The sequence below is a fragment of the Hakea prostrata genome, chromosome 6, assembly GCF_041222555.1.
Source record: "Hakea prostrata isolate BN-2017 chromosome 6, UWA_Hpros_2, whole genome shotgun sequence".
In the NCBI taxonomy this organism is placed as follows: domain Eukaryota; kingdom Viridiplantae; phylum Streptophyta; class Magnoliopsida; order Proteales; family Proteaceae; genus Hakea; species Hakea prostrata.
This window is the reverse complement of record NC_142605.1, coordinates 20,953,463-20,964,397: the sequence shown is the minus strand read 5'-3', so window position 1 is coordinate 20,964,397 and position 10,935 is coordinate 20,953,463. Positions and strand designations below refer to the sequence as shown.

Sequence of the window (10,935 nt, the reverse complement as noted above, 5' to 3'; positions counted from 1 at the left end):
ATATTAATTGATTGATAAAATACTCATTACCGACAGTTTTTAGTATTAATTATTAAAAAAAAATGATAAAACGTGAAGTCATTCTTACCTACTAATAAATAAATGCTTGTCCCACTACACTGACAAGTAACAACTAATTAACAACGCATCACCAACACATCACTTTTTACGTAAGGCTTTAAGGATTGAATAGTTTTAACCGAAAAAAAGAAAGATCTTCTTCTCTAAATAGCCTGCAGGCTGCCTACAAGTCTACTGAACTGAACGAACCAGTGGCAAAATGGATCCATGCCGGTACTGCCTGTGCTGCCTGTGCTTATGCATCATTCTGTTTTGTTTCTTTCTCCACAATTGCTGCTGCTACTCGTATTCTTCTGTTTCTTTCCGTTCTTTCTTCTTCTTCTCTTTCAACAATGATTTGTCAGAAAATCGACAATTCTTCAACAATTTTTGCTGATTCGGCGAGAAAAAGGCGAGATATCACTGAGATCCCGCCCATGCCATTTCGCCCCCACCCTTTCTGTTCGCTAAGTACCAATATTTCCTTCCATGTTACCAATCAATGACTATTTTCACCCGAACAAAGAAAGAAAAAAGAAAAGAAAAAAAAGCAATTGTTTGTTTTACCAAGTTTTGGTCTGTAATAAAGTTTGGTGAATTAAACCACCAAGTGCAAGCTAGCCTCAGCTTATGACTTCTTGAGGTTGAGAAATTTCTTAGAAAATTAATAGACACAGAGTCGCAAGATCACGTCCTCAAAGTCCACCATGTGCCAATTAATGGAGGAGGACGACCTATTTAGAGCGCCAACTAGCGGGGAACAATCACTAAACACCTATAACCGTTATACCCCAAGAGTAAGTGTCAAGCGAATCCTTTCATAGAGAGCTTCCGCTTCAACCACTTGTGCCAAGGAGGCCATTATTGGCGAGCACCAAACTAGAACAAAAATCTTGCCTAAGTTTTAAATGATACATCCTTTCTCCTCACTTGATGAGTCAACACGCCATGCCCATACCAACTGAGGCGGCGGAGGGGATCCACCCGAACTTGAGAATTTCACTTTCTACGAAGGAAAAAATATTCAATATAAGCAGACATGATAATAAATACTTTTTAGAGTTCAGAGGATCCAAAGCAGCCCACCCACTAGTTAAACTGAACCGAGGACCTAGCTACATTTCTTAGAGGGAAAACTTAAAGAGTAATATTGTCTTCAATGTTATTCCTCCACACTATAGTCAAACAAGCTTTGCTCAATAAAACATAATCAAGGAAGCTGTGCTTTTTCCCCCTCAGAGGTTGAGTCCTCCTTTCTGCATTTGTGCCCAAAATGAAATCCTCAGACATGAACCCCTGTTGGTACAAAAATAATACCAACAAGCGACTGGAACCCTTAGTGTTCATTCTGGAAGACAGAGCCTTTTACCATCATACTTAGCGACGACCGTCCCTAAAATTAGGAAAATTGGATATGAAACAATTAATCAAAAGCATTATATACAACTGAAAAAAAAAAAAAAGTTAAATGTGTGTGAACTCATCTCTCTGTAAAAGGGAAAACTCCAAGGGGGCTAACACAATCCAAACTCCCAGTTGACGGTAGAATAAAATCAGAATAGTTTATATATATAGGAGGCAATATTAATGGACCTAAGGTGTGACAATATATAAAATTTTATACACTTTGTATAAAGTAATTAAACCCCTGCATTTGTATGACATAGAAAAATGTGGCTTACTCTGTTGAAGCACTGCTTGTTTTCTGTTCAGAAGGTGCTAAAAGCCATTTGTTTAGACGCTGTGATGCCTTCTCCACCTGCAAGCATAAAGTATTGTTACCAACTAACAAAGTGATACTTCATATTAATGAATGTTGTCTAGAAATCAGAAGCAACTTAGATGGAAAATAAAACACAACTATCTTAGAAGGAACCCAAGAAGATATGGCATCAAACTGAGGGATTCAGTGTATTATACCCAATTGATTCAATCTAAGTGAGACAAACTTACAACTGGCCAAGATAAATGCTACCATTATGTTTCATCTCTGAATATAACTTTTAGGAATCAACGTTAGATGCTATATATCACTCCTAAAATTCATCTCTATGGCAAGACATGTATTGTCTTTTGTACCTGAGCGTTCCAATCAATTCTCCAGGTGATCCAAGAAAGCGCAAGTGTTTGCATCCCCTAGAAACAATACTGGTCAATAACTGGTGTAAAAGAACACTGTTCTGGTTAGGGAAGTAACACCGTGAAACCTAAAGTGATCACAGTGGTGTAGATGAAATTGTTTTCTGAAGCCCAGTTACTGTGAGAAATAACTGGATCACTATGAAGAGTGGGCGTCATTCCATCTGGCCACTATAGCTAGATAATAGTTATTACCTTGCAACATAACCAAGCAACACGCCTATAGGAATTCCTGCCAGATAGTAACACCCAAGGTTGACATATGCCACCACACCTTGATACCCAGCACCAACAGCCACTCCTGTTGAAAAGAAGGATACCTATATATATCAAAGATATAAAGCAAAAGAATATTGCTGTATAACAAAGCAAAAGCAGGATTGGAACACTTCACACAGTTTGGAGTATTACAGAAGTGCAGTTCGATCTTGTTTACTACAGGTTCTTAAAGTGGACAATCTGTTTCGACACTGGACTGATAACACAAAATATTCACTGGATGCTAGATAGAGGAACATTATAACATAGTGTGTTGCGTTGTATTTGTCTGAACTTATAATTTTTAGCAAGATCAGTGAGAGAAGATTGCCTGAGAGTGGCTGAATCCTATTGAGGAGGGCAGACAAAGAAAGTAAGCTGGCCAGGCTTGACACAGCTTCGGCTGCCTCTGTGTTGCTTGTAAATGCATAGGATATGGCATGGCTAAATACGAAAAACAGAACTGAGAATAGTACACTCAGAGAGATTGTAGTGCTTAAGTTGACAATAATGGAAAATTTTGCAGCTTTTGCATCTCCTCTCCCCAGTTCATTTGCAACCCGCACACTGAGTACAAAAGAATTTAAACACAAAATGTTACTGGAACTGGGAAAGAACCATAGGGGAAATTTATGGGTAGCCTCGAAGCACACACACACAAAGACAGGAGTCCATGATCAATCATTTAAGCCATACCTAGCTGCAGACAAGAAACCAATGCATATCATAAGCTGCCAAGTGCTGACATTGAGGCTGCAAGTTCATAAATATATGTTTTGAAGTATTCTGTTAATAGAGGGAAGTTGGCAAAAATATTTAATAACTAGATACAACTCTCTTTTGGTAGAGTAGATGCAACTATTAAAGGTTACCAGATAGAGAAGGCAGATACGGCAAAGGTAGCATTCTTCATGTACCCTGCCACTAAGACTAGGACTGCATTGTACCATAGCTCTAAGCTTTTAAGAAAGAAAAAAAAAGTGTCAGCAGATTAACAATTTTCCCGAAGAGACACTATTGCATTAAACCATGGACAATAAGTTAAGTATCATTGACAGGTATGTAAGTTTTGCTGCTTTGGAGAACTGTAGGAAACAAGGAGATGCTAATCAGTTTTACTAACCAAATCATCACACCAGAGGATAAAGACAGCTTGGCAACTGGCCAAATGTCAGTAAATGCACTCTTAGAAAATCCTGTCCATGTTCCAGGGCACCAACCTCCAATGATATATATGAATTCCCGATGACCATTGTCCATGTGGAGATGATCATTGCTCCCATGGCACCAGGTATCCCCAAGCTTAATGTGTAGACAAATAGCCAAGATAACATCAAGTGAATCACAAATGAAGCAGAGGATAACCATCCAATAATCATGTTCTTTAGTTGAGCTTGTAGGAACTTCTGCATTGTCATTGAAAAGACAAAATAGTACAAAATAGGTATGAACCAAATGCTAATTTTTCCTGCTATTGCTGATAATTCTTCTTCTTGTCCAATAAGCCTTAAAAGTGGTGCAGTGAAGATGAAAACAGGGAGCAACATGGATGCAATACAAAGAACAACTATCCATGATCTTTGTAAATAAATGCCCATCATGTGGTGCTGCTTTGCTCCAAATGCTTGGCCACATAATGTTTCTAGAGCAGTTGACATCCCAAACTGCAAAAGAGTTTTAAGAGCTCCCATTGTATTATTTGTATTCAACTATGTAGGTATGAGTCTGTCTAACTCGAAGAACTGAAGGGGGAGAAAAGAGAGAAGCATACCACTATTCCATTTGCAAAGCGTAAAAGGAAGATCTGGATCACTGCATAAGAAGCCAGCTCTACTTCACCAATATGTCCCATAAATGATTGTGTAGCCACCCATATTCCATTAAGTTGTTATTCTTGTGATTGTAGCAGGAGATGCAATTCTCCAGAGTTTCTTTGATTCATCCCAAACTCTTGCCTTCAAGTCCCTATTTACATCTTCACTCTGTCCCCCAAGAAGCTTGTCTTCTAATTTTCGATTTTCCTCCATTATACTCACTGATTTTTTTTCTTTTTTATCTTCAGCACCTGATGCGTTAAAGAACAAACAACTTAAACAGGCAATAGGAATGGACAGTACATCCTATCTGTAGCTCTGCAGAGGTACAGATTTGGAGTCCGATTCCTCTACCCTCAACACTATCCTGACCCTCCACCACCATACATTCAAGGGGTTTACTAAGACTTCCATTCTAAATGTATGTTGAAGTGGGTGTCAAAATAACAGTATCAGAATCCACAAAGGGGCGAGCGAAGTTAGCTCAACTTCTAAGCAGGCTTTGCTCTGGCTATTCGGGATCTTCATTTATATTTGATCTCTAATGAAGTTATTTTATAAATATGGAGGGGTGTGGGTGATGATGGTTGTTGGAACACTCCCATTGGCATTGATTGCTCAAATTAGTTATATAATGTATCTGTTAGAATTCCTTTGGCATTCGTTGGTCAACTTAATTTGTATTGACTAGTAATTCTTATTTGTCTTTTTTTTCTTCTTTCTTTTTCTTCTTCTCTCTTTTTTTTGGGTGGTGTAAAATGAGCATTATTCATTAAGAACTAATAGGAAATAAATAGATAACCACATGTTAGTACACGGTGTGAATGCATACATCTAATACGAAGGGATGGAATTTGACCAATCTGTCATACATGTGTGGCCAAGATATGGGTAAGTTCTTTCTTTCCCTAACTTCCTTCACTTTAACTAGCGCTTCCACATAAGAAGTTCTTTCTCTAAAGCCTCCTTTCTACTCACTCACAAGGCTAGGTCAACCACCCGCCAACCTCATTTATGGGGGTCTTTCACTTTACCAAAAATGATCACCGCTAATAGAAAAGTGCTTGCTTGACCTAGAGTCTCTAATCGGCTTGTTAAGGTGACTAAAATTATAGCCAACCACCTTAAAGACGTTGAGAGGCTTCACTTATTCACCTAACTTTCCACTCGCTCGCTAATGAAAGCCCTTATAGAAGCCCTTGCGAATAATCTAATTGTAGAGTAGAAGTCGCTTTAACTAATAAGCAAGACTGATCCACCAAGCAACTCCATAGCGCGCGTTAGCCCCCCTATGAGGTTGGTTTAGTAAGGCATTTTCTTTGCTTCCTTTCCCTTCTCAAAAGAGTAGATCATTCACTTTCTCCTATCCTCATGGGCCTCTAATCCTCTTAGCTTCGCTACCTAGATTGACACTAGTGGAAAGAAAGCCATATCCTCGGTTCTTACTTGATCGAATAAACAACTAGCTTTAGTTGATGGACCAACTATACTGAACCCTACCTTGTTACCTCTACCTGGCCACCCGGAGATGTAATTAACTGCTAGACCATGTCCCCTCCTTTAGAAAGCTGGCTTTTAGAACGAGAAAAGTGCGTGAATGGGGAGCGTTGTGCTTTGTCTCTAAATAGAGACAAAGGCATCATAAATAAGGACAGCGTGATCAGACCTATCGTGTGGGGTGCGGCTGAGCACCGATAACTCATGACGGAAGGTTGGCCGAATGCCCGATCGAAGAAGATTCCTGTCAGCTAATTATTAGTAAGGCCGTGCATACCATTGCGTAAGCTGGACCTGCTTCCCTATGACAGAAATTTGTGTGTGGCTTGTCTCTGTTTGAACTTTGGAATCCCTAAATCGAAAGACAAACGAATAACTTCAAACACTAGATCTGCGGATCTACATGTATTCCAAAATTATGGTCTTCTTCAATCAGGTTCTCAGACCAATTAGGGATTGGAAAAGACCAAACGATTCAATCCCAAACTCTTTCTGGCGGAACCTTCTGAATTTTAAGAGAAAAACCACGCGGAATTTTTGCAAGATTGTGAAAATGTTTCAAAGCGGCGAAAACTCTCGGCGAAATTCCCACGGTGAAACCTCGTGGCTATTGCCATTTTACCCGTTTGTTTGTCCCCAATAATTAATTCTCACTGATCGTGTCCTACAAGAATCATTGAATCAATAGCAATAAACCCCGTTTGAAGAGGTTCATATACGGAACGTCTCAAAATAATACCTGGGGCGGGAGATTCAATTAACCGAGATTCAGAAGCAAAAATTTTGCCCCTACCATCAATAGGTTAAGCGAGAGCATTTATAACATGGCTCAAATAAGACTCACTGACTGGTATCTGAGTGATTCTTCCTATTGCTTTTACAGAACTTCCTTCCTGTATCATCAACTCTTTTATAGAACATGTGTATATCAATACCTGATTCTACAGTAAAGTAACCGAAGATCATTAAAGTGACTTTGTGACAGAGTCCTTTAATGATCGAAAGCCTTTGGAATGCTTTCTGCCAACAAAATGGGCTGACATGCAGAGCAATGTTAAACATGTTGTTTAATGTTGTCATGTGTGATTAGTTCCCTATTCAAATTGTTCCTCGATGGTCTGTCAGCGCGCACATTGTCTCCTCTAGTCGGAGATTTACTTGTAATCTCCGATGAATGGCTCCTTTCCCCCGCTCACGCGGGTTTCCCATCAATCTCTGCTCCAAGTCAAGTATTTCAAGACTTTAAGAGACTCTTAAACATAGGCATACCACAGCTTCTCCCATATACAAAGTCGCCGGCATTGGATAAGCCCTATTTCAAGACTTTAAGAACTCTTTCACAACCCATTTGTAAATGAGAAGCGATTGAAGGAGAAGATGGAAATCCGAATTCAACCATGGAAACCACTAATAAGAATGCTTGGTTGCAGGTCAAGCATCTGGAGGAGATGATGGCACAAGCGGCTCCAATTGTAGGAGGAGCTAGCGACTATCACAACAAGCTCGGCCGAGCAAGAGAGAGCACTCTAAGTTGCGAGCTGAGGAGAGACCTGGATACTATTATTTGGGAGCGTGACACTTCTTTAGGGCCTATTTGGTTACATGAATCGGTGGATGATAGATGCTTGTAGGCCTTCTTGTTTTTAGAGTACCCATGGGCTTGTAGAAATCTCTAGATTTCGAAATCTAGAGATTTCACCAATCCTTACTTCAAAATTGTATCAAAGAGCTCGAGAGCTAGTTGAGGAGTCCAAGATTTCAAAAAAGCTATACATTTGCACATTCATATATATTAAATGAGGATAGTATTGTATTTTGACTTTAATTTTAGAAAGACAAAATAGATATTAGATATTCACAACCAAACGATCTTTTAATACTATTAAAACTGAGGGACTAACAATAATTTCATAAAAAGTAAGACCCTTTTAGTAATTATAGTATAGCAGACAAGGCACAAGTAATTATCCAATCAAATTTTTTATAAACACTTGAAAGTGGCTACTTGTTTCATTAGTACCCATGGGCACGTAGATTGCTGAAAAATCTAAATTAAGATGGTTAAAGACGTGTTCAAATTTCAACTTCCTTATCCATAGCATTTTATTTATTCTCTCTATTTGGAAAGACAGTTCCGGCTTTAGGGAAAGGCGCACTTCGTTTCCCGGCCGACCGGTTTGGCACGTTTTTTGCTTAACTACCCTTCTGACTTTCTATTAAGATTTAAGAGCAGGAGTTTCTTGGCTCTATCAGTGAACACATACCCTAACATGGCCTAGCTAACATATGTTTATGAATCTCAGCTAGGGCGGCTCATTCTTTCCAGCACGTACAACAGATGACTATACGGAGCAATCCTCAGAATTTTCATGGCAAACAAATGGAAAGCTAAAATTAAGGAATGCAAGATCGTGGAAAAGCAGCAAGGAAAATGAGTCCAACAACACAAACGTACACTCACCTGTGAGGTCAGAAATACTTTCACAGAATAAGCTTCACCAAATCCTCTTTTTTTTTTAACCTGACTTCCCCTCCCTATGTTTTCTTCAAATTAAGATATCTTCAGTAATTCCACGTGATTTTCTGGTGGATTCAGTTCATTAGCCATAAAGCCTGATTGAACTTCTTAAAGGAAATAAAGTGTTGGTCTATAATAAAGTTTGGTGAATTAATCCACCAAGTGCAAGCTAGCCTCAGCCTACAGCTTCTTGAGGTTGGAAAATCTCGTAGAAAATCAATAGATTTGAGAATTGTGACAATCGCTGTTCGTCCACTAGATTCAGCGTGTTTCGAATTAATTGAGGAGAGCGAGGCCCTTCAGAGTGCCAACTAGCGGGGAGCAATCACTAAACACCTGTAACCGTTGTACCCCAAGAGTAAGAAATCAAAGGAATCTTCCGGAGTTTTGAGTAAAGACCAGATAGTGGATTCCCTTATCATCTTATCAGAAGAGAAAAAAATCATCTTCACTTCTGAATGGTAAATTATTTCGTCCTCACGTGATGAGTCATCTCACAATCCAGTCCTGAAAATCCGAGCATCCATGATCGGGGGAGGGGGATGCACACATATCAAGTCGAGGGGATCCACCCGAACTTGAGAACAAGATAAGGCTTGAGCTTTCGAGACATTTTTCGAGTTGCGACTTAGAGTCGATAGCAGAGATGGGTCACAATGATCAAATATTTTTAGATTTTGGGTCTTCCAGAGATTTGCCATATTATCTGAGACCACAAGATATCAATAATCGACTCAAGGTCGCATTTCGAAAAGTATGATTAATCAGCCAAATCCAGTCCTGAAAATCCGAGCATCCATGGTGCCACATATCAAGTCTAAGGGGGAAGGCCCGCCATATAGCTGTTGTGCTCTTTTAATTCCCTCAAATGAAAAAGGTTTACAAAGCATGCCATTTTCTACACTACAAATACATCAACAAATGCGTGCAAGAAAATGGGTTAAGGATTGAGGGTTTGAGGAGGAATTAAAGTAGAGAAATGCGAGAAGACCTCACCCAAAATTGCAAATTCCTCAATGAGCAATTGGCCTGATTGAGATTTAAGTTTGTGAATTACATTCTTTTGACTTCTTTGACTTATCATTGACTGAAGGGATGCTATATTTTTGTCCCCTACTTGGAGCCATTCACTCTAGATTTTTTTTTTAATGCCAGTGTAGCTCTTCCTCCCTTAATAAATATGATAATCTATTAGCCAGATCAGATCCATTTGAGATCTGCTATCTTAAGGGGAGTGCTGTTTGGATCTCTTCCAATAATTTGATTATTTTAGAGATCTCCTGACATGCAACTGAGATTCTTTTTTTTTTGGTAAACAGTACTTCATTCATTAAAGAAAGAAAAGTACAGACACACAGTTGCATGAAAACACAAGGTTCACACCGAACTAAGGAGCGGAAAGTGACCAAATTGTCATACATGCAATAGACAAGATCATCCTGAGTAAGGGATGAGTCAAGCCCAATATACCCTTAGAAATAAGGGATGGGTCAAGCCCAATATACTCTTTGGTAAACAATACTTCATTCATTAAACTGAGATTCTCACCTTCTTTTTTTCTTCTTTCTTTTTGATCAAAGAAAACAAATCTACCATTACTGATTGGTTCAAAGTACATAGTTCCTCACTCCGGTTGAGGGTAGGTTCCAAAATATTACTACTAATTGTTCTTGTAGCCAGGGTATTAAAGAGGTTAAGGAGTTCTGGGGATTTATAGTTACAAAAGATTGCATTGCCTAATCTTGACTTGATGTCCACCATTTCAGTTTTCAGATGGAGAGGCCAGTGGCCTTTGGGAGGGTTATAAAAGAGAGGGGTTGATGCCCCTTCGTTGATCCATACTTCATGGATTTGATTGGAATATGTCAAGCCTTCTTTTATTGCCTTCACAATTGCTTCAAGCGTGATGCTTTTTCATAAGTGCCCTGTCTTTGTCCATGTGATTCTCCCTTGTTCCATCATCCCCGCACTCCAGCACACCGTGTCTAGTGGTTTGTTATGTACCCCTGCACAAAGAAAAATAGTATCATTAGTGTTTGTATAATCTTTTGGGTAATTCTGGGTTCTGCTATCTGTTCCTTCCTCTTTAACAGGCGAACACTTCATTTCTAGGAGCCATCTATTAATATTGTACAGAATTTTGTAAGGGTTGGGTTTGATTTTCCCGAAAATGGCATTGTTTCTTTCTTCCCAGATGAAGTAACAAGTGGTCGCAAAAACCGAGAAAAACCAATGCGTTTTTTGTATGTCTAGTTGGAAATCAACTAGTAGTTGTTTGCACAGATGTAGGATTGATCGTTGCGCTAATTGTTCTGTTAGTAAACCGAGAGGTCCTACTGCCCAGATTCTTTTCGTCCATTCACAGGAAATGAACACGTGCCAAGTGGATTCTGTGTTATTACTGCACAATTCACATCTATCGTCCATCGGCTTCCATTGAGATAACACTAATTTTACTGGTAACCCTTCATTCAGTAAGCGCCAAAAAAAAGTTTTAAGTTTAAGATGTAGTCGCATCTTCCAGAACATTTTCCACCAGTGTCAATGCCTTTCCAGCCAGTTTGGCAGAGAAAACGCCGTTGATAGAGACACGGGGTAACTAGGAGTCCTGTGACAGATTGAAATTGAAGAGTGAGAGTGGGACAGAAG

General features: G+C 39.3%; 1 pseudogene across 1 annotated transcript; it reads right to left on the bottom strand.

Moving 5' to 3' along the window:
• Positions 1–1,302: 1,302 nt before the first annotated feature.
• On the bottom strand, positions 1,303–4,723 carry LOC149012540 (protein DETOXIFICATION 24-like; annotated as a pseudogene). Its single transcript, XR_016174055.1, has 9 exons — positions 4,229–4,723; positions 3,581–4,121; positions 3,330–3,416; positions 3,154–3,210; positions 2,789–3,024; positions 2,340–2,500; positions 2,140–2,196; positions 1,743–1,819; positions 1,303–1,453 (listed from the first exon to the last, which is right to left on the bottom strand). The product of XR_016174055.1 is annotated as a protein DETOXIFICATION 24-like (transcript).
• Positions 4,724–10,935: the final 6,212 nt, after the last annotated feature.